The sequence below is a fragment of the Symphalangus syndactylus genome, chromosome 12, assembly GCF_028878055.3.
Source record: "Symphalangus syndactylus isolate Jambi chromosome 12, NHGRI_mSymSyn1-v2.1_pri, whole genome shotgun sequence".
Taxonomy (NCBI): domain Eukaryota; kingdom Metazoa; phylum Chordata; class Mammalia; order Primates; family Hylobatidae; genus Symphalangus; species Symphalangus syndactylus.
Genome location: NC_072441.2, coordinates 139160046 through 139182426, shown reverse-complemented (window position 1 = coordinate 139182426; position 22381 = coordinate 139160046). Strand labels below are relative to the sequence as shown.

The window sequence follows — 22381 nt, the reverse complement described above, 5'->3', positions numbered from 1 at the left end:
ATTTTCCAAATTTGATCAAAAAGAAGAAACCCATAGATCCAAAAAACAAAGCACACCACAAAGATAAATACAAAGAAAATAACATGTAACACATCAAAGTTAAACTCCCAAAAAAACCACAAATAAACAGAAAATATAAAAAGCACCCAGATAAAGCTGATTTCTCATTAGAAACAACTGAGGCCAAAAGACATAATTAAAATGTTAAAAGAAAAAAAAGAAAAAGCTTATCAACCTAAAATTCTGTATCAAGTAAAATACCTTACAAAAATGAAGATAAAATAGGTATTTGCAGATAAATGAAAGGCAAGCTAATATGTTATCAGGTGACACAATTACAAAAAGTACTAGTGCTTACTTTGGCAGCACATATACTAAAATTGAAATGATACAGGGAAGATTAGCATGGCCTCTGCACAAGAATGACATGCAAATTTGTGAAGTATTTTATATTTTAGGCCAGAAGAGAATGAGATGACATATTCAAAGTACAGGAAAAAAAATTGGCAACCAAGAATACTGAACCTGGCAAAGCTGTCCTTCAGAAATGAAGGAGCGATAAGGACTTTTATAGACAAACAAAAGCTGAAGGAGTTTATCACCACTAGATCTACTTTATAATAAATGCTAATGGGAGTTCTTCAAACTGAAAGATAAAGTGCTAGCTAGCAAAATGAAAACATATGAAAGCATAAAACTAACTGATAAACATAAATACATAGTCAAATTCAGGATAGTCTAATACTGTAATGGTGGTGTATAAATCACATATATCCATAGTATGAAGGTTAAAAGACAAAATATTTAAAAATAATAATAGGTAAAATAACTTGTTAAGGGATACACAATGTAAAATGGTATAAATTGTGACTAAAATACAATGTGGGTGGGAAAAAGCAAGTGTAGAGTTTTTAAAATGCAGTCTAAGTTAAGTTGTTATCAGCTTAAAATAGCCTGTCGTAACTATAAATGGTTTTATGTAAGCTTCATGGTAGCCACAAAGCAAAAACCTACAATAGGTACACAAGAGATAAAGAGTAAGGAATCAAAGCATACCAGTACAGAAAATCATCTAATCCCAAAGGAAGACAGCAAGACAGGAAAAAGAACCAAAGACTACAAAACAATCAGAAAGCAATTAATGAAATGGCAATAGTTAAGTCCTTGCCTATCAATAATTACATTGAATATAAATGTACCAAATTCTCCAATCAAAAGTTGTAGCTATTGAATGATTAAAAGAAACCCCATGACTCAACTATAGGCTGCCTACAAGAGACTTAACTCACCTATATGGACTTAATTCACCTTTATAGATTAAAAGTGAAGGGATGAAATAAGATATTCCACGAAAATGAAAACCACAAAATAGGGCAGGAGTTATATTAGATAAAATAGACTTAAAGTCATAAACTTTAAAAAGAGACAAAGATATAATGATAAAAGCGTCAATTCATCAAGAGGTTATAACAATTATTAATATATATGCACTCAACATCAGAGCACCCAAATATATAAAGCAAAATTCATATATCTGGAGAGAAAGAATGCAATACAACATTAGTAGAGGACTTCAATACCCTATTTTCAACAATGAACGATCATCCAGATAGAAAATTAATAAGGAAACACGGAACTTGACTATATTTTAGACCAAATGGACCTAACAGACATATATAGAACATTCCATTTAACAGCAACAGAATACACATTCGTCTCAAATACACATAGAATACTACCCCAGGATAAACCATATGTTAAGCCACCAAACAAGTCTTAACAAATGTAAGAAAATTGAAATTATATCAAGTATCTTTTTTTGATCATAGTAGTATAAAACTAGAAACCATAATGGGAAGAATTTCAGTAAATTGACAAATATATGCAAATTGAGCAACATATTTCTGAACAACCAATGGGTGAACAAAGAGGCTAAAGGAAAAATTTGGAATCTTGAAACAAATGAAAATGGAAATATAATATACCAAAACTTATGGGATGGAGCAAAAGCAGCTCTAAGAGAGAAATTTATAGCAATAAGCACCTACATCAAAAAGGAAGAAAGATCTCAAATAAACAACCTAACATTACACTTCAAAGAACCAGAAAAAGAAGAACAAACTAAGCCTAAAATAAGAACAAACTAGGCTGGGTGCGGTGACTCATGCCTATAATCCCAGCACTTTGGGATGCTGAGGTGGGCAGATCACCTGAGGTCTGGAGTTCAAGACCAGCCTGGCCAACATGGCGAAACCTCCTCTCTACTAAAAATACAAAAACTAGCCGGGTGTGGTGACACATGCTTGTAATCCAGCTACTCAGGAGGCTGAAGCATGAGAATCGCTTGAACCCATGATGTGGAGGTTGCAGTGAGCTGAGATCATGTCACTGCACTCCAGCCTGGGCGACAGAGTAAGACTGTCTCAGAAAAAAAAGAACAAAGAACAAACTAATATGAAATTAGTAGAAGCAAGGAAATAAAGATCAGACATTTCTCAAAAGAAGGCATACAAATGACCAACAGGTATATAAGAAAAATGCTCAATATCACGAATTATCAAGGAAATGCAAACTAAAACCACAATGAGATATCACCTCACACCTGTTACAATGGCTATTATCAAAAAGACGAAAGATAGCAAGTGCTGGAAAAGATGTAGAGAAAAGGAAACCCTTGTATACTATTGGTAAAAATGTAAATCAGTACAGCCATTATGGAAAACAGTATGGAAATTCCTCAGAAAAATTAAAAATAGAGCTACTGTATCATCCAGCAATCCTACTATTGGGTATATAGCCAAAGCATATGAAATCAGTATGTCAAAGAAATATCTGCATTCCCATGTTTGTTGCAGCAGTATTTACAATAGCCAAGGCATGGAAAAACCAAAGTGCCCATCAATGATGAAAGGATTTTAAAAATGTGGTGTATATACATAATGGAATATTCTTAAATTAAAAAAGACTTCTTAAAAAGAAGAAAATCTTGTTACTTGTGACAACATGGATGAGCCTAGAGGATATTATGTTAAGTGAAATAATTCCACTTCAACTTGGCAGCTTAACGAAAAAATAAAAATTAAAAAAAGTGAAATAAGCCATGCACAGAAAGACAAATTCCACATGATCTCACTTATATGTGGAATCTAAAAAAGACAAACTCATCAAAGCAGAGATGAAAATGGTGGTTACCAGGAGTTGGGCAGAGGAGGAGGGAGGAATTGGGAAATGTTGGCCAAAGGATACAGATAGGAGAAATAAGTTCAAAAGATCTATTGTACATCGTGGTGACTATATTTAATGACAGTTATTGTATAACTGAAAATTGCGAAGGCAGTAGATTTTAAGGGTTCTCACCACAAAAAATTGATAAGTATGAAAGTAAGACATGTTCATTAGCTTGATTTAACCATTCCACATTGTAAACATATTTCAAAACATCATGTTATATACCACAAATATATATAATTTTAATTTGTCAATATTAACAAATAAATATTTCTAAAAGAAGAAATGCTAAAGGAAATTCTCTATGCTAAAGAGAAATGAGACCATATGGGAATTCAGCTCTACAGAAAGGAAAAAAGGGCACTAGAAATGATAACTTTGTAGGAAAATACAAAAGAAATTTTTCTTTTTCTTAATTATTTAAAACATGAATTGATAGGACTTCTACTTCTAGCCAGTATGGGGGTAGCAGGGGCTGAATTTAACCTCCAGTCTGAAACAATTTCTTTTTAAGCTGAACAAAATATATGAAACAATAGCTGTGAAAATATTAGGCACCAGGTAATGAAGGACAGTAATCCCTAAATGACAGGAAACAAATATAGCCCTATTACTGACCTGGTTTATCTCTTGAAGGAAGTTTGCAGACCATCACAAGGAAGGCAGAACCATGGCAGAGCATGGCAACATCCCTGAGTTGAGGAGGCAGAAATGGAAGTTGAGAAAAACAAAGAATCTAGAATTCCCAATGTAGTGTATTTAAAAGAAGAGCTGCACACAGGGAAAACTTCAGAAATCTACAGAAGCTTCCCTTGAGTATTCAATAGAATAATCATCAGCACATGCATATGAACAACTGGACTAAAAATATCACTCAAAAGATTAGAGGAAACAGTGCTACAACTCACAAGAATAGGAAGGGTCTATTCCCAATAGCCAGAGTAGAATACTTCATAAGTCATAGGACATCAGTTAGAGTACTGAGTAGGGTCTTCCCTCAGTGGTGGGAAAAATTAACCCTATACTAAATGCTGCTGGTCCCTGATAATTGAGCTTAAAGCAAGAACCAAAAGTATTAAGCTATTTGAAAGTAATGTGTATCTCCAAATAAAGCTCAAGAATACTTTTAGAAATACAAAAATATTCAGCACTCAACAAGGTAAAATTCACAATATATGGCATCCAGTAAAAAAAATATCAGGCATTCAAAGAACTAGAAAAATACAACCTATAATGAAGAAAAAAATCAATCAAAACTGACTCAGAAATGACACAAATGATAGAATTAAGAGACAAGCATATTAAAACAGTCATTATAACTGTATTCTATATGTTCACCAAGCTAGAGAAAATATTGAACATTAAGTAGAGACATAGAAGATATTAGAAAAACTGAAACCAAACTTCTAGAGAAGAAAACAACCATGTCTGAGATAAAAAAATAAATACAATGAATGGGAAATAGCAGATTAGACATTTCAGAGGAAAGGAGTAGTAAACTTGAAGACATAGCAATGGAAACTACCCAAAATAAAGTACACAGAGGAAAAGACATATAAAAAAAAAAAAAAAACACAGAGCAACAGTGACAACTTCAAGTGGCCTAATATATGTGTAAGTGGGGTTCCCAAAAGAGAGGGAGGACAGAAAAGTATTTAAGGAAATAGTGACCAAATGTTTCAAATTCAATAAAAATTATAAGTTCACAGATTCAAGAAGGTCAGTGAACACCAAAACCAGGAAATTAAAAAAATACACAAATGCATATCAGAATCAAGTAGCTTTAAATCAGTGACAAAGATAAAATTTGAAAAGTAGAGGAGATACTCTACATGCAGGGCAATGAAGACAAGGAAGATAGCGGATTTCTTGTCAGAAACAATGCAAACTAGAAGACCAGTGGCTCAAAATCTTTAAAATTCTGTAAGAAAAGAAAAAGTCAACCTGGAACTCTTTACTAAGCAAAAATTATTTTAAAAGTTAAGGCAAAATAAATACTTCTTTAGACATACAGAAGCTGAAAGAGTTAATCACAAGCAGACTGGTGGAATAGAAAATGTAAAAGGAAGTCTATCAAGCAGGGGGGAAAAAAAGGATAATACCAGATGGAAACCTACATACATTAGCGGTCAGCAAATTATGGCCCATGAGCCAAATCTGACCTGCTGCCTCTTTTTGTGAATAAAGTGTTATTGGAACACAGCCATACCTATTCATTTATTTATTGCCCATGGCTGCTTTCGTGCTACAATGACAGGATTGAATAATTGTAACAGAAACCACATGGTCTAGAGTATTTATTACCTGGCCCCAACAGAAAAAGTTTTCTGACCCTTGATCTCCACAAAGCATTGAGCAGCACAGGACATGGTATTACATAAGTAGATTTGTAATAATAATATTGATAATAATAATAATTTCATTTATTTAAATATCTTTAAAAATAATCATCTGTTTAAGGCATAATAGCAACATATTATGAGATATATAAAATATGTAGAAGTAAAATGTATGATAACAATGCCCAAAGGCCAGTAGGGAAGAAACTAGAGTATACATGAACAGGGCTTATACTACACATGAAGTAGTAAACTATCACTGAAAGTTAGACTGTGGTAATTAAAAGATGTATACTATAAACCTGAAAGCAACCACTAAAATAACACAACAAAGATTGTGGCTAATAACTCAACAAAGGAGATGAAATGAGACCATAGAGAACAGTTAAACCAAAAGAAGACAGAAGAGGAGGAAAAGAGGAGCAAAGAACAGCAAGGACAAATATAAAACAAATAGGAAAGTGGCAAATTTAAACACAAACATACCAATAATTACATTAAATATAAATGGCCTAAACATTCCAATTAAAAGGCAGTCTGTCAGATTAGATTTAAAAAGCAATACTCAAATATATGCTACCTTCAAAATCCCACGTGTGTGTGTGTGTGTGTGTGTGTGTGTCTTTAAAAAACACATAAATAGGTTAAAAATAAAAGGAAACCATGCCAGCACTAATCAAGAGAAAGCCAAAGTGGCTACATTAATATCCAAGTAAAAATTTCAGCACACATACACAAAAAATTATCAGGGATAAAGAGGATCATTTCATAATGCTAAAGGAGTCAATTTATCAAGGGGATACAATGATCTGGAATGTTTATGCACCTAATAACAGATCTTCAAAACGTAAGAAGTAATAGCTAATAGAACCACAGGAGAAATAGATAAGTCCACAATTATAGTTGGTGCTTTCAATTATTCTCTTTCAATAATTTATAGAACAGATCATGAACTTTTGCTCCAAGAACTATTGCAGGAACATACCAGGAAAGCCAAGAGAATCCACAGGCCCTTTGAAGGAAATGGATTGCTGCTGCAGGCTTCTGGAGACAGTTGAAAAACTGTGAGTGTCCAAAGTATGAAAGTGTGAAAGGAGGATCATCTGCCCCTGAACATACATTCTCACTTGGGAATTGAAGGTCCAGATCATGGGAGAAAGATTTGACCTCACCTGGAGCTGAGACAAACTTAGAGAGCTGAGTGAAATACAGGGGTAGAGGAAGAAGCGGGAAGAGCCCTGTGGAGACCCTCAGTCCCTGGGGAAGCCACTTCTGACTTTGTCTCACAGGGGTCCTTGGGGAGGCCTGCCAGTGGAACTGGGGAAAGACCACAGGGAGAAAGAAACTTCCAGTTGAACTTTGTAAAAATTTAAACCTAACAGGAAGTTTTCTGGACATAATCTGGGGAAGAGGGTGAACCAGGAATGCAGACACAGCACAGAAGTTGCAGCAGGTAGGGAGGTATAAAATCTGAAAGCCCTCTTTGCTTTCCCACTGGGGAGGTCTGGAGCCTGGGGCAAGTCCTCAGCCTTGCTCACCAACTGCCTGAAAATAAACTCAGTGCTGTTGGGGTGGAGGGATCAGTGGGAGTGAGACTGGCCTTTGGGGCTGCATGGGAGCCAGCTTTCCCCCACTTCCCTGTCGACCTGCATGATGCAGCAGAGGCAGCCATAATCCCCTTGGCAACATAAGTCCATTGGCCTGAGTAAACCACCCCCATGCCCCACAGCAGCTGCAGCAAGCCTCATCCAAGGAAAGTCTGAGCTCAGACGCCCTTGGCCTGCCCCCACCTGATGGTCTTTACCATCAGGTAAAGACCATCCCTGCCCCCACCTGATGGTCTTTACCAGCCCTGGTAGCTGAAGTCAAAGGACGTAATCTCTTGGGGGCTCTTTGGCCCTGCCCACTACCTGAGAAACTTATCCAGGTGATGCTAGGGTAAGCGTGTATCCTCCCTAAACTACCACAGCTGATGCTCTCTTAAAAGCGCCACCTCCTGGCTGGAGGCCAACCAACACAAAACTAGCACAATAAACAAAAATACAACCAAGGACTCTCACAGTGTCCACTTCACTCCCCTGCTACCTCCACAAAAGCAGATTCTTGTATCTAGGGCTGAGAGACTTGAAGACAAATCACATAACAGGACTCTTTGCAGATGCTCCGCAGTACCAGCCTGGAGCCAGGTAGATCCAGAAGAGAAATAACAATCATTGCAGTTTGCCCCTTAGGAAGCCACATCCCTCAGCACCCATATCCGGGGGCATCCTGTGGAATGAGAGAATCTGAATGGCAGATCCTGAGCCCCAGATCGTCCCCTGGCAGTCTACCCAAATGAGAAGGAACCAGAAAAACAATTCTGGTAATATGACAAAACAAGGTTCTTTAACAACCCCAAAAGATCGCACTAGCTCACTAGCAATGAATCCAAACCAAAAAGAAATCTCTGAATTGCCAGAAAAAGAATTCAGAAGGTTAATTATTAAGCTACTCACGGAGGCACCAGAGAAAAGTGAATACCAGCTCAAAGAAATTAGAAAAATATTAAGGATATAGATGGAAAAATCTCCAGAGAAATAGACAGCATCAATAAAAAACAATCACAACTTTCCAGAAGTTGTGATTGTTTTTTATTGATGCTGTCTATTTCTCGAAAGTTTTGATTATCTTTTTATTTACGCTATCTATTTCTCTGGAGATTATCTTCTCTAAGAAGGGCACACTTAGAGAAATACAAAATACCCCGGAAAGTCTCAGCAATAGAATCGAACAAGTAGAAGTAAGAACTCCACAGCTCAAAGACAAGGCTTTTGAATTAACTCAATCTAATAAAGATAAAGCAAAAAGAATTTTTAAAGATTAGCAAAGCTTCCAAGAAGTTTGGGATTATGTTAAATGACCAAACCTAAGAATAATTGGTGTTCCCGAAGAAGAAGAGAAATCTAGAAGTTTGGAAAACATCTTTGAGGGAATAATTGAGGAAAACTTCCCCAGCCTTGCTAGAGATATAGACATCCAAACACAAAAAGCTCAAAGAACACCCTGGAAATTCATCACAGAAAGATCATTGCCTAGGCACATAGTCATCAGGTTATCTAAAGTTAAGATGAAGGAAAGACTCTGAAGAGCTGTGAGGAAAAGTATCAGGTAACCTATAAAGGAAAACCTGTCAGCTTAACAGCAGATTTCTCAGCAGAAACCCTGCAAACTAAAAGGGATTGGGGTCCTATCTTCAGCTTCCTTAAACAAAACAATTATCAGCCAAGAATTTTTTATCCTGTGAAACTAAGCTTCATAAATGTAGGAAAGATATAGTCTTTTTCAGACATACAAATACTGAGAGAATTCACCACTATCAAGCCAGCACTACAAGAACTGCTAAAAGGAGCTCTGAATCTTGAAACAAATCCTCAAAATACACCAAAATAGAAACTCTTTAAAGCATAAATCTCACAAGACCTATAAAACAATAACACAATGGAAAAAACCAAGGTATTCAGGCAACAAATAGCACAATGAATAGAATAGTACCTCACATCTCAATACTAACATTAAATGTAAATGCTTAAAGGCTCCACTTAAAAGATACCGAATGGCAGAATCGATAAACACTCACCAATCAAGTATCTGCTGCCTTCAACAGACTCACCCAACACATAAGGACTCACATAAACATAAGGTAAAGGGATGGAAAAAGATATTCCATGCAAATGGACACCAAAAGCGAGCAGGAATAGCTATTCTTATATCAGACAAAACAAACGTTAAAGCAACAGCAGTCAAAAAAGACAGAGGGACATTATATAATGATAAAAGGACTTGTGCAACAGGAAAATTTCACAATCCTAAATATATATGCACCTAACACTGGCATTCCCAAATATATAAAACAATTACTATTAGACCCAAGAAATGAGATAGACAGCCACACAATATTAGTGGGGGAATTAAATATTCCACTGACAGTGGCAAGACCTCAAGACAGAAAGTCAACAAAGAAACAATGCACTTAAAATATACCCTAAAACAAATGGACTTAACAGATATTTACAGAGCATTCTACCAAACAACTACAGAATATACATTCTATTTGTAAGCACATGGAATATTCTTCAAGATAGACCACATGATAGGCCACAAAACCAGTCTCAATAAATTTAAGAAAATTGAAATTGTATCAAGTACTCTCTCAGATCACGGTGGAATAAAATTGGAAATAAACTCCAAAAGGAACCCTCAAAACCATGCAAATATATGAAAATTAAATAACCTGCTTCTGAATGCTCATAAGCTCAACAATGAAATCATGGAAATTAAAAAAATTTTCAAACTGAATGATAATAGTGACATAATCTATCGAAACCTCTGGGATACAGCAAAGGCAGTGCTAAGAGGAAAGTTCATAGCATTAAATCCCTATATCAAAAAGTCTGAAACAGTAAAAATAGACAATCTAAGATCACACCTCAAGGAACTAGAGAAAAAAGAATAAACCAAATCCAAACCCAGCAGAAGAAAAGAAATAACCAAGATCAGAGCAGAGTTAAATAAAATCAAAACCAAGAAGAAAAAACAATGGAACAAAAACTTGGTCTTTGAAAAAATAAATAAAATTAATAGACCATTAGTGAGATTAACCAAGAAAAGAAGACAGAAGACCCAAATAAGCTCAATTAGAAATGAAATGGAAGATATTACAACTGATAACACTGAAATACAAAAGATCATTCAATACTATGAACACCTTTACATGCATAAAGTAGAAAACCTAGAGGAGATGGAGAAATTCCTGGAATTCTAAATAGACCAATAACAAGCAGTGAGATCGAAATGGTAATAAAAAAATTGCTCACAAAAAAGTCCAAGACCAGACAGATTCACAGCTGAATTCTATCAGACATTCAAAGAAGAATTGATACCAATCCCATTGACACTATTCCACAAGACAAAGAGGGAATCCTCCCTAAATCATTCTATGAGCCAGTATCACCCTAACACTAAAACCAGAAAAGAACATAACAAAAAAAGAAAACCACAGACCATTATCCCTGATGAACATAGATGCAAAAACCCTTAACAAAATACCAGCTAGCCAAATCCAACAGCATATCAAAAAGATAATCCACCATGATCAAGTGGGCTTCATACTAGGAATGCAGGGATGGTTTAACATATGCAAGTCAATAAATGTGATACACCACATAAACAGAATTAAAAACAAAAATCACATGATCATCTCAATAGATGCAGAAAAGGCATTTGACAAAATCCAGCATTGCTTTATGGTTAAAACCCTCAGCAAATTGGCATAGAGGGGACATACCTTAATGTGATAAAAGCCATCTATGACAAACCTACAGCCAGCATTATACTAAATGGGGAAAAGTTGAAAGCACTCCCCCGAGAACTGGAACAAGACAAGGATGCCCACTTTCACCATTTCTATTCAACATAGTGCTGGAAGTCCTAGCCAGAGCAATTAGACAAAAGAAAGAAATAAAGGACATCCAAATTGTTAAAGAGGAAGTCAAACTGTCACTGTTTGCTGATGATATGATTGTATACTAGAAAACCCTAAAGACTCATCCAAAAAGTTCCTAGAACTGATAAATGAATTTAGCAACATTTCAGGATACCAAATTAATGCACACAAATTCATAGCACTGCTACACACAAACAGCAACCAAGCTGAGAATCAAATCAAGAACTCAACCCCTTTTACAATAGCTGTAAAAAAGTAAAATATCTAGAAATACACCTAACCAAGGAGGTGAAGGACCTCTACAAGGACAACTATAAAACATTGCTGAAAGAAATTGTAGATGACACAAACAAATGGAAACACATCCCCTGCTCATGGATGGGTAGAATCAACACTGTGAAAATGATCATACTGCCAAAAGCAATCTACACATTCAATGCAGTTCCCATCAAAACACCACCATCGTTCTTCACAGAGCTAGAAAAAAAATCCTAAAATTTTTATGGAACCAAAATGATCCCACATAGGCAAAGCAAGACTAAGCAAAAAGAACAAATCTGGAGGCATCACATTACTGGACTTAAAACTATACTATTAGGCCATTATCTCCAAAACAGCATGGTACTGGTATAAAAATAGGCACACAGACCAATGGAACAGAAGAGAGAACCCAGAAATAATGCCAAATAATTACAGCCAACTGATCTTTGACAAAGCAAACAAAAACATAAAGTGGGGAAAGAACACCCTATTCAACAAATGGTGCTGGGATAACTGGCAAGCCACATGTAGAAGAATGAAACTGGAACCTCTTCTCTCACTTTATACAAAAATCAACTCAAGATGAATCAAAGATTTAAATCTAAGACCTGAAACCATAAAAATTATAGAAGACAACATCAGAAAAACCCTTCTAGACATTGGCTTAGGCAAAGAGTTCATGACCAAGAATGCAAAAGTAAATGCAACAAAACAAAGATAAATAGTTGGGACTTACTTAAACTAAAAAGCTTCTGCACAGTAAAGGAAACAATCAGGAGAGTAAACAGACAACCCACAGGGTGGGAGAGAATCTTCATAATCTATACATCTGACAAAGGACTAATACCCAGAATCTCCAAGGAATTCAAATAAATCATCAAGAAAAAAAATCCCATCAAAAGGTGGGCTAAGGGCAAGAATAGACAATTCTCAAAAGAAGATATACAAATGGCCAATAAACATATGAAAAACACTCAACATCACTAATGATTAGGGAAATGCAAATCAAAACCAGAATGCAATACCATCTTACTCCTGCAAGAATAGCCTTAATCAAAAAAAAAAAAAAAAAAAAAAATAGATGATGGCATGGATGTGGTGAAAAGGGAACATTTTTACACTGCTGGTGGGAACGTAAACTAGTACGACCACTATGGAAAACAGTGTGGATATTCCTTAAAGAACTAAAAGTAGATCTACCATTTGATCCAGCAATCCCACTACTGGGTATCTACCCAGAGGAAAAGAAGTCATTACTCAAAAAAGATACTTGCACATGCATGTTTATAGCAGCACAATTCGCAATTGCAAAAATATGGAATCAGTTCAAATGCCTACCAATCAATGAGTGGATAAAGAAAATGTGGTATATATATACCATGGAATACAACTCAGCCATAAAAAGGAACAAGATAATGGCATTCACAGCAACCTAGATGGAGTTGGAGAACATTATTCTAAGTGAAGTAACCCAGGAATGGAAAACCAAATATCATATGTTCTCGCTCACAAGTGGGACCTAAGCTATGAGGGTGCAAAGGCATAAGAATAATACAATGTACTCTGGGGACTCAGGAAAGGGCCTGGGGGTGGGGATGAGGAATAAAAGACTATACATTGGGTACAGTGTACACTGCTCAACTGATGGGTGCGTGAAAATCTCAGAAATCACCACTAAAGAATTTAATCATGTAATGAAACACCACCTGTTCTTCAAAAACTAATTGAAATAAAAAAATAAAAAAAATTTATAGAACAAATAGGCAGAAAATCAAGAAGGACATAGAAGAGTCATACAACTCTATTACCCAATTTGATCTATTCGACATTTATAGAACATTCTACCCAACTACAGCGATATACACATTTTCCCCCAAGTATACACAGAATATTTACTAAGATAGAACATAAAATATGCCTAGGCCATAAAATATGTCTCAATATATGGAAAATAATTCAGATTATACAATGTACATTGTGTGACTATGATGGAACTAGATTATAAATCAATAATAGAAAGATATCTAGAATATCCCAAAATATTTGGAAACTATATAACCTAGTTCTAACTTCAAAAGTTAAATTAGGAAGCATTTGGCTTGAATGAAAATCAAAACACAATATTTCAAAATATGGGGGTATAGCTAAAGCAGTATGATATGGTTTGGCTCTGTGTCCCCACCCAAATTTCATCTTGAATTGTATTCCCATAATGCCCATGTGTTGTGGGAGGGACCTGGTGGGAGATAATTGAATCACGGAGGTGGTTTCTCTCATACTGTTCTCGTGGTAGTGAAAAAGTCTCACAAGATCTGATGGTTTGATACGGGGAAGCCCGTTTCACTTGGCTGTCATTCTCTGTCTTGCTGCTGCCATGTAAGAAGTGCCTTTCACCTTCCACCATGATTGTGAGGCCTCCCCAGCCACATGGAACTGTAAGTCCATTAAACCTCTTTCTTTTGTAAATTGCCCAGTCTTGGGTATGTCTTTATTAGCAGCATGAAAATGTACTAATACACAGTACTTACAGGGAAATTTATATCAGGGAAAAAGAAACATATCAAATCAATGACTTCAGCTTTCACTCCAAGAAACTAGAAAATAAACATCAAATAAGACCCAAAGGAAGCAGAAAAATGAAATAATAAATACCAAAATAGAAATTAGAAATAAAAAAGGGAAAACAACAGATAAAATCAATGCATCCAAGAGCAAGTTCTTTGAGAAGACACTAAAATTGTTAAACTTCTACACAGGCTAATCAGGAGAGAGAGAGAGAGAGAGAGAGAGAGAGAGAATACAAATTACCGGTAGCAGGAATAGTAGAAGTTATATCACTAGGAAGTCTGCAGATTTTAAAAGGGTATTAAGGGAATATGGCAAACAACTTTATGTCAATAAATTATAAAATGTAGGTGAAGTCTATAAATTTCTTGAAAGGCTCAACCAAACTTCCCTCAAGAAGAAACTGATAATAAAAATAGCTCTATATTTATTAAAGAAACTGAATTTGTAGCTGAAAACCTTTTCACAAAGAAAACCTAGGTCCAGATGGCTTCACTGGTAACTTATAGCAAACATTTCAGAAATAATACCAATTCTACAAAAACACTTCCAGAAAGGTAAAGAGTGGGGAATACTTACCAACTCATTCTATGAAACCAGTTTCATTCTGACATCAAAACCAGACAGACATTAAGGAAAGAGTACTAAAGATCAATTTCTATCATAAGTATAGATGCAAAAAATTATAACCAAATTTTAGCAAATCAAATCCAACAATATATAAAAATGATAATAAATCATGGCCAAGTGGGATTTAATCCCAGAATACAAAGTTCAGTTTGACATTATCAAATGAATCAATATAATCCACCATAACAGACTAAAAATGAAAAATCATATGATTTTTGCAATAAATATAGAAAAAACATTTCATAAAATTCAACTTCCATGTCTAACAAAAACTCTCACAAACTAAGAATAAAAGAGAACTTTCTCAACCTGATAAAAGTATCTAAGAATATCCTACGGTTAACATCATACTTAATGATGAAAGATATAATACTTTCTCCCTAAGATCATGAACAATGATGTTCATTCTTGCCACCTCTTTTCAACATTGTGGTGGAAGTACTAGCCAGTGCAATTGGGCAAGAAAAAGCTATAAAAGCATCCAGAATGAAAGGAAGAAGTAAAACTATCTTCATTTACAGATGACATGATTGTCTATGTACAAAATCATATGGAATGTTTTAAAATCTCTATCTAGAGACTCAATATTTTTGTCATCAGTTCTTCCCAAATTGATCTACATGTTTAATGGCATCCCATTCAAAATCAAAGCAGGCATTTTTGTAGAAATTGGCAAGCTGATTCTAAAATATGTATAGAAATCCAACGGGCCTGAAATATCCAAAACAATCTCAAAAAAAGAACAAAGTTAGAAAATTTATTCTACCTGATTTTGACACTTACTATAAAGCTGCAGTAAATCTGAAACTGTTATATTGCCATAAAGGTAGACATATAAATCAGTAGATCAGAATAGTGAGTCCATAAGAAGGCCCATATAATACACAGCCAACTAAAGTCACCAAAAGTAATTTTATTTGAAAAAGATAATCTTTACAACAAACGATGCTAAAACAATTGGCTATTCATGTGGAGAAAAATGAACCTCAACCTCCATATCATACCACTTACAAAAATTAATTTAAAGCCAGGCACAGTGGCTCACACCTGTAATCCCAGCACTTTGGGAGGCAGAGGTGGGTGGATCACTTGAGCCCAGGAGTTTGAGACCACCTGGCCAACATGGTGAAACCCCATCTGTACTAAAAATACAAAAAAACTAGCCAAGTGTGGTGGTGGGTGCATGTAATCCCAGTTACTCGGCAGGCAGAAGAATTGCTTGAAACTGGGAGGCAGAGGTGGCAGTGAGGCAAGATCACACTATCGCACTCCAGCCTGGGTGACAGAGTGAGACCCTGTCTCAAAAGAAAAAAAAAATAATTTAAGATGAAGCATAAACCTAAATAAAAAAGCTAAAACTATAAAGTTTCTAGAAGAGAGTATCTTTGCATCTTAGGGGCAAGCAAAATTTCTTAGCCGAGATTCTAAAGCACTAACCATAAGAGAAAAAAACCTGATAGGCTGGACTTCATAAAATATAAAACTTCCATTCTTCCCAAAATAACATTAATAAAATAAAAGGCAAGCCACAGCCTGCTAGATGTATTTGCCATACATAAACCTGAAAAAGAAATTTTATCCAAAATGTGTAATTCCTATAATTTGATAATGAAAAAAACTAAATGATCCAATAAAAAGTGAGCAAAAGATTTATACAGACTCGTCATAAAAGAAGACACATGAATGGCCACTAAGCACATGAAAAGATGCTCAACATCCCTGGTCATCCAGGTAATGCAGATCAAAACCACAGTGAGATGAGCAACAATGACTGACAATACCACATTTTGGTGAGGGTGTAGAGCAACTCTGACTCACATACATTGTAATAGTGAGAATGCAAATATTACAACCACGTTGGAAAAGAGTTAGGGTGTTTCTTATAAAGTTAAATATATATATTCTCTATGATCCAGCTATTCCACTCCTAAGTATTTGAACATATGTTCACAAAAAGATTTGTGTGAGAATGTTCGTAACAGCTTTGTTCAGAATAGCCCCAAACTGGAAACAACCCAATTGTCCATCAATAGGTGAATGGATAAACAGACTGTAGTATATTGATTAAAATACTACTCAGCAATAAATAGTAGAAACTACTAATATGTGAGACAATATGGATCAACCCAAAAAACAGTACGTTGGGTGAAAGGAGCTTGACAAAAATAATTATGTACTGTTTTATAATGTTAATAAGATGTTCTAGAATAGGCAAACTAAATGATGATGATAGAAACCAGAACAGTGGTTATTTTTAGGAGAGACACTGACTGGGACAGAACATGAGGGGGGAGTTTTCAGGAGTGATGTAAATGTTCAATATCTTTATTGGTGTGATGGTTACACATGCTATATTAGTTTCCTAGGGCTGCTGTAACAAAGTGCCACTAACTGAGTGTCTTAAAACAACAGTCACTTATTATCTCATATTTCTGGAGACTAGAAGTCCAAAATCAGGGTATCAGCAGGGTTGACTCTTTCTAATCGTTCTGAGGGAGAATCTGTTCTGTGCCTCTGTCTCAGCTTCTGGGGAAGGACGGCAATCCTTGGTGTTCCTTGGCTTGTAGATGCATCACTCCAGTCTCTGCCTCCGTGTTTACATGGTATTCTCCCTGTGTCTTAGTGTTTACATTTCCCTCTCCTTGTAAAGACCTACCGCAATCACCTCACCTTAATTTGATTACATCTGCAAAGACACTATTGCCAAATAAGGCCACAGTCACAGGTGCCATGGGCTAAGACTTCAACCTGTCTGTGTGGATGGCACAGTCGAGATCATAAAGCATGAGTATATATTTGTCAAAACTGATTAATGGGAGAAAAATTCATGACCTTGGTTTGGTGATGAGTTTTTAGCTATAACACCAAAAGCATAGCCATGAAATAAAAAATTGAGAAGTTGGGTTTTATTAAAATTAAAACTTCTGCTCACTGAAAGATACTGTTAAGAGACTGAAAAGGCAAACCACAGACTGGGAGAAAATATTTGAAAAACACTTATCTGGTATCTGGTAAAGGTCTAGTAACCAAAATAACAGAGAACTCTTCAAATACAACCACGTGAAAACAAACAACTCAATTAAAAATAGGCACAAGATCTGAACAGACACCTCACTAAAGAAGATACACAGATGGCAAATAAGCACATGAAAAGATGTTCAACATCCTATGTCATTAGAGAATTACAAATTAAAACAACAATAAGCTATAATCACACACCTATTAGAATGGCTAAAATCCAAAAAACTGACAATACCAATTGCTGGTGAAGATGTAGATCAATAGAAAGTCTCATTCTTTGATAGTGGAAATGCTAAATGGAACAGCCGCTTCGGGAAACTTAAGTAGCCAAATATAGTCTTCCCATACTCTCTAGCAGTTATGCTCCCTATGACTTGAAAACATGTCCACACTAAAACTTGCATGCAAATCTTTATAGCAGTTTTATTCATAATCACCAAAACCAGGAAGCAACCAAGATGCCCTTTAGTAGATGAATAGATAAAAAACACTGTTACATCTTTGCAATGGAGTATCATCTGTCAATAAATAATTTGAGCTATCAAGCCATGAAAAGTTATGAGTAAATCTTAAATATATATTGCTAAATAAAAGAAGACATTCTGAAAAGGCTACATACTGTATGATTCCAATTAGATGACATTCTGGCAAAAGCAAAATTATGTTAAGAGTAAAAAGATACGTGGTTGCCAGGTATAGAAAGGGAAGGTTAAATAGGTGAAGCACAGGGGAGGTTTTAGGACTGCAGAACTATTCTGTATGATATTGTAATGGTAGATATATGACAGGATGCATTTATCAAAACCTATACAACTTTACAGTACAAAGAGTGAGTCTTAATGTATGAAAATAAAAAAAAAATCTTTTAGGTGATTGAGGTCCAGGACAGAATGTGACAAAGCAATCTACTTGTGTACAAATGTATGAAACAACCTCATGGAAGAGGGTTGGGGAAAAGGTCCTGACCTAAGTAACTTTGGAAATGAGTGGAGTTAATAGAACTAAAGGTAAAAGCTGTAAATAAATACTGTTCTCTAGTTGATAAAATTGTTTCCCATGGGGCATGGGCTAACACAATACTGATAGCACTAAGCATATATACTGCAAGTGAATAATTAAGTAAATTAATGGCAGATGGTGGGAGTCAGTTTTCTCACTGTTGGAATGGGAGATTACAAACAAGCAAGGGAGGAAGCTAGAATGGTCCATGTGATAATAGATTCAAGTTGGAGACATCAGCAGAAACGAATGTTTAGGTTAATGTAGATACAGATGGTGGCATATAGAAATATGTACAGTTCTGTGTATATACATGGATTCGTTTTAACACACGTATTTTTTTCTGTCAGCTGAGAGGGCCTAGAAACAAGGACACACAGTAGCAATGACCACACATGCCAGATCTTGGTTTCTAATACCATTCTCTAGTGAAAGGGACTAGGGTTCTTGGAGAAATGGTTGAGTCTACGAGTAGGGCAGAAAACATATAGCATGATACTGCGGTATCATGTAGTGCCAGAAAGTAAGAAAGTGCTCATAAAACCAAAACAAAAAGAAATGGTAATAGTACTAGGTCAAAGTGACCCGGGAGCCAACCAAAGGAGCTCTCAGGAGCCAAAGCTGGAACTATGTAAACAACAAAGGAAAGAAAGTAGTATCGGATTATAACCTAAAATATAAAATCAATATCTATGAGACCATACTGATAGAAATCAATGTTTGGATAAATTAATAAATGGAGAAAAAAGCCAGATACCCCATGAAGAAGCATTCCAAATTATTTGTGTAGATGGTCTGTCCTCAAGGAGCTAAAATGTAACTTTCTTCACTCCACAAATAGGCCCTGGGAAGTTGTTGAAAAAGTTTGGGCTTTAACATCAAATAATTGTGAGTGGGAGACACACATCTGACTCTTGTTAGCTGTGTGATCCCAGGGAAGTTACCCTTTTTAAAGCTCAGATTTCTGCAAAATGGAGATAGTAATATCACTTAACTACCCTTATGGTTACTGTGAAGATCAGATATCTACAAAGCTCTCAGAACAGTGCTTAGGACGTTAGGATATAGCATTCAATAACTTGGAGCGTTTATTTTACCTTTTTCTTTTTTTTTTTTTTGGAGACAGAGTCTTGCTCTGTTGCCCAGGCTGGAGTGCAGTGGTATGGTCTCAGCTCACTGCAACCTCCACCTCCTGGGTTCAAGCAATTCTCCTGCCTCAGCCTCCTGAGTAGCTGGGATTACAGGTGTGTGCCACCACACCTGACTAATTTTTTGTATTTTTAATAGTGACCGGGGTTTCACCATGTTGGCCAGGCTGGTCTCAAACTCTTGACCTCAAGTGATCCGCTCACCTTGGCCTCCTAAATTGGAGGGATTACAGGCTTAGCCACTGCACCTGGCCTAGTGTTTATTCTCTAAGGTAGTGTATTTCTAAGGTAGTCTGCTTTGGCTGCTGTAACAAAATGCCACACAGTGGGTTAAACAACAGAAATTTATTTTCTCACAGTTCTAGAGGCTGGGAAGTCCAAGATCCAGGACTGGCAGGGTTTGGTGTCTGATAAGGGCTGTCTTTCTGATTTGTGGATGGTTGCTTTGTCCTTACATGGCCTTTCCATAGTGCATGTGTGTGGGTGGGAGGGTGGGTGAAGGGTTGGGGAACCTCTATCTCTCTCTTTCTCTTCTTATAAGGCTAACCATCCCATTGGAATATGGTCCCACCCTTATGACATCATTTACCTTTAATTACTTTCTAAAGCCCTATCTACAAATATAGTCACATTGAGGGGTGAGGGCTTCAGTGTAATAATTTTGGAGGCAGGAACACAATTTAGTCCATAGCAGGTAGTCTGAGATACAGAATAAGACAACTTGAATTCTCATTCTAACTTCACCACGTACTAGCTATGTTGGGGAAATCTCTCAAGTTCCTTAATTTTTTTTCATTTTTAAAAATTGAGGTATTATTTTTATCCAGTAAAACTCACACATTTTAAAATATTGTTAAGTGAGCTTTTTTAAAAAAATAATCCTTTTATTTTAGAACAGTTTTAGATTTACAGAAAATTTTCAAAAATAGTAGAGAGTTCCTATGTATCCTGCAATCAGTTTCCCCTATTATTAATATCTTAAATTCGTATGGTATATTTGATGAACTAATATTGACATATTATTATTAACTAAAGCCCTACTTTATGCAAATTTCCTTAGTTTTTACCTAATGGTCTTTTTTCTGTTCTGGGATCCCATCCAAGGTACCACATTACATTTAGTCATCACGTCTCCTTAGGTTCCTCTTGGCTGTGAAAGTTTCTCAGACTTTTCTTGTTTTTGATGACCTTGACAGTTTTGAGGAGTATTAGTCAAATATTTTGTAGAATGATCCTACCTGGGAATTCTGATGTTTTTCTTTTCTTTTTTTTTTTTTTTTTTTTTTTTTGCAATGGTGTCTTGCTCTGTTGCCCAGGCTGAAGTGCAGTGGTGCACTCTCAGCTCGCTGCAACCTCTGCCTCCCGGGCTCAAGTGATTCTCCTGCTTCAGCTTCCCAAATAGCTGGAATTACAGGCACACGCCACAATGCCCAGCTAATTTTTGTATTTTTAGTAGAGACTGGGTTTCACCATGTTGGTCAGGCTGGTCTTGAACTCCTGACCTCAAGTGATCTGTCCACCTTGGCCTTCCAAAGTGTTGGGATTACAGGATGGGCCACTGTGCCCGGCCTGATGTTTTTCTTTTAATTAGGCTGGGGTTATGGGTTTTGGGGGAGGAAGATGACAGGGGTAAATTGCCATGTTCATCTCATCCTATCAAGTATACACAATACACATGACTTATCACTGCTGATGTTGTCCTTGATTACCTGGATGAGGTCGTGTTTATTAAGTTTCTCCACTTAATGTCACTCTCCTCCCCTGTACCCGCTTCCCATACTGTACTCTTTGGAATGCAGTCACTGGCCAGAGTCCATACTTCATGAGTGGGGAGCTATGCTCCACCTCCTTGAGGAAGAAAGATCTACATAATTTATTTGAAATGTTTCTGTGTGGGAAAGTTGTCTCTTCTCCCCTATTTATTTATTCAATATTTACTTATATAAGTAGATCTGGGCACTAGGTGTGTCGTTTTCTGCTGAAGCACCACTGCCCCCAGGCCCTCTCAGGGAACAGAGCTATGAAAATACATGGGTGTCCACTAACCCATGTATACTCACACATCTCTATTTATTTTTTTATCTACACAAACAAGCAAATGCAAGTTTGTACGGATATCACTGAACGTAACCCAGCACCACAGGGTTCACTCCAGCCTTTCCGTCTTCCTTCTCTAGCAGTGAGAAACCTGGCTTTCATTAGAGCTCTTCTTTTATTGCTTTTATAAATTAGCCTTTTGTGTAAGATTTCATTTGAAAACCAAAACAACAAAAACAACTTCCACAGCTAAATAACAAATTGAAAACCCATTGGACTAGACTATGCATAGCTAAAAGGCCTTTTATCTCCAAGGATCTCTGATGCCGCAGGGCTGGGAGGGAAGTGGAGCGGAACGTTGTCTTATTATCTTTGGCCAACAGAGTGGAGTGGATTGGATTGGCTTGGAATTCATCCAGCATTCAACAAGTATTATTGAGCCCCTCTTAGAGGCCGGGAATAACCCCAAATGCTGGGTGCAGGATGAGCAAGGCAGCAAGTCCCCTTGTGGGGCTGACCTCGCAGTGGGGGACAGACAGCACGCATGTAAACAAACACAGAAGGTTCAGATAGAGACAGGCAGCGAAAATAAAACACCATAAAGAAATGGAATGCGATGTGGGGGAAGATAAGAGGTAAAGTGGGGGTGGTGAGAAAAGGTGGCTAACTCT

The 22381-nt window shown here is 36.4% G+C and overlaps 1 long non-coding RNA gene and 1 other non-coding gene across 2 annotated transcripts in view; one reads left to right on the top strand and one right to left on the bottom strand.

Moving 5' to 3' along the window:
• Positions 1-22381, bottom strand: part of LOC134734595 (uncharacterized) — a 320879-nt gene that overhangs the window by 111995 nt on the left and 186503 nt on the right. The window lies entirely within an intron of this gene.
• On the top strand, positions 351-457 carry LOC129469278 (U6 spliceosomal RNA). The gene has a single exon (XR_008652972.1). It is a non-coding gene; the product is annotated as a U6 spliceosomal RNA (small nuclear RNA).